Genomic DNA, 2,105 nt, shown 5'->3' on the forward strand with positions numbered 1-2,105 from the left:
AACAAACTTTTCAAATTTAATTATGTTGTTAATTTGCCTGATTAATTATTTCATTCTGTTTAAATCTCCAAAATTGGGTTATTAATTAATTAGATGAAAATAAATCTTCCGACTTAATGGATTCTAAGTGATTAAATCTCCCGATTTAATTAAGGTGTGATATAATTTTTATAGCCCATTATTGTTAGGTTGTTTGAACATTAAATTCTCCCTCTTTCTATTGCCCTCTTTTAAATTATATCCATCCTTTAGTCGCAGATTACTCAATTTTGTTAAGAAAAGTGGCCGGGTTGTGCTCGTTCAATTTCGAAAGTTACTTTATTAAAATTGTTTTATAAAGTAACTTCTGAAAAGATAACTACGCTGAAAATAAAATTTTTTTGCTTCTCCTATAATTTTAACCTGAGTCTGCAAAATCCAACAAGGAAGATGTATCGACAGTCTGAGCATTGAAAATAATTCGCACCAAAATGAACAAGCATTTGACAATAATATCATATGTGCCCCTTTAAATAAGAACCAGCCATCCATTATCTTAGTTTTATTTCATCTGTTAACTTGTACCAACCATCCATTTGCAAAATTGGTAAAAGTAAATAATTTTCACAGCACATATAATTGCAATATAATGAACTACATTTAATGCTAGATTTCTTTATTCATATTTTAACGTAGAAAAAGTGTTTGAAGACTTGAGTCGACGATGACCCACAGCCTCATTTACCCCGTTGATCACGTATTGTATATATAGACATCTTCACAATCTGAAAATTGCTTATTTCTTTCATTCAACCTAAAATATTTAACTTATAATTAATGAGCTGAAATAGACTTTGAACGAAAGATGGAATGATTTGGACCAAAAGAATAGTGATACATACGGACCCGAGGAGCAGCCAAGAATGACCATGTCGAAGTCCAAGACACCATAGAAGCATACGCACACCGGCCCACGCACGTCCGAAATGTGTAACTACAAGGCCTGCGCGCACAGTGGAAAGATTATGTCGCCAAGTAATAGATCACAGCACGTTAATTTCAACATTGAGTCTTTCGATTAGGTTTAATTCATGTTTAATTTCTTGAGTTTTTTGTGTTAATTCTTTATCTGAAGTCGTATTCAGATTATATATGTTAAATATTCATCAAAACATATTATCTAGAATCGGAATCTTACACATTTACGTATATGATGTGTAGATGTAGACTTATTGTATAAATGTATAAGATCAATTCGGACTTTAATTTGATTAAATATATTAACATTTAATCATAATACGGTCAAATCATATCTGATCATTTATTTTTTATGCGACCATTAAATATGAAACAAAATATTTTTAGGATTAGAAATTAACAGACTAGTGTGTGTCTTGACCAATAAGTAAAGTGGTTAATGTTCAAACAATAACTTACGAGTTCGAGTCCACATTAGGACGTTAACCTTTAAAAATTTATGTTTTTTTACCAATATTAAATGAAGTTAAACACTTTACACGTATATCTGGATGATCAAAAATCTTTTTTTTTTTTTTTTCCAAATATTGACTATTCTTCCGGACGGATTAAATACATTTTGGAAAAAAAAAGTACCAAATATGGACTTGTAAGATTTATATAGACGACTTGACCATTGCGAATTAATATAAAATAATATAAAGATAAAAATATCAAACATCATGTCTTAACGAAATTATATACTACTAGTAGTAATTTGTTTATTATATAGGTTTGTGATTGTTATTCACAGTGAATAGCTGTTTAATTTATAGAGTCAAATCGTCGATATTAATCTATACAAGTCTATCCATTTATCTTTATACCTTTAAAATTAATTCTATTAAATGTAAAAGAAATATTGTATTAGCTAGTTTTATCAAATTTGATAGATATTTGTTCTGAGATAGATTTTTTCGCAAAATTTCAAAACAAAAATAGAAGTTTGACGATGACGACCTGTGTTGATCACGTAATACAATATAGTCTATGCAGATCATGACAATCTGAAAATTGTTTTTGTTAAATTCTCTCAATTCTGTCCTATATCGACTTGGTGATGATCCAATCTAATCTATATAAGCGTGGATAATCCTCCCCCTTATGAG

Source organism: Salvia hispanica, chromosome 6 (assembly GCF_023119035.1).
Source record: "Salvia hispanica cultivar TCC Black 2014 chromosome 6, UniMelb_Shisp_WGS_1.0, whole genome shotgun sequence".
NCBI lineage: Eukaryota > Viridiplantae > Streptophyta > Magnoliopsida > Lamiales > Lamiaceae > Salvia > Salvia hispanica.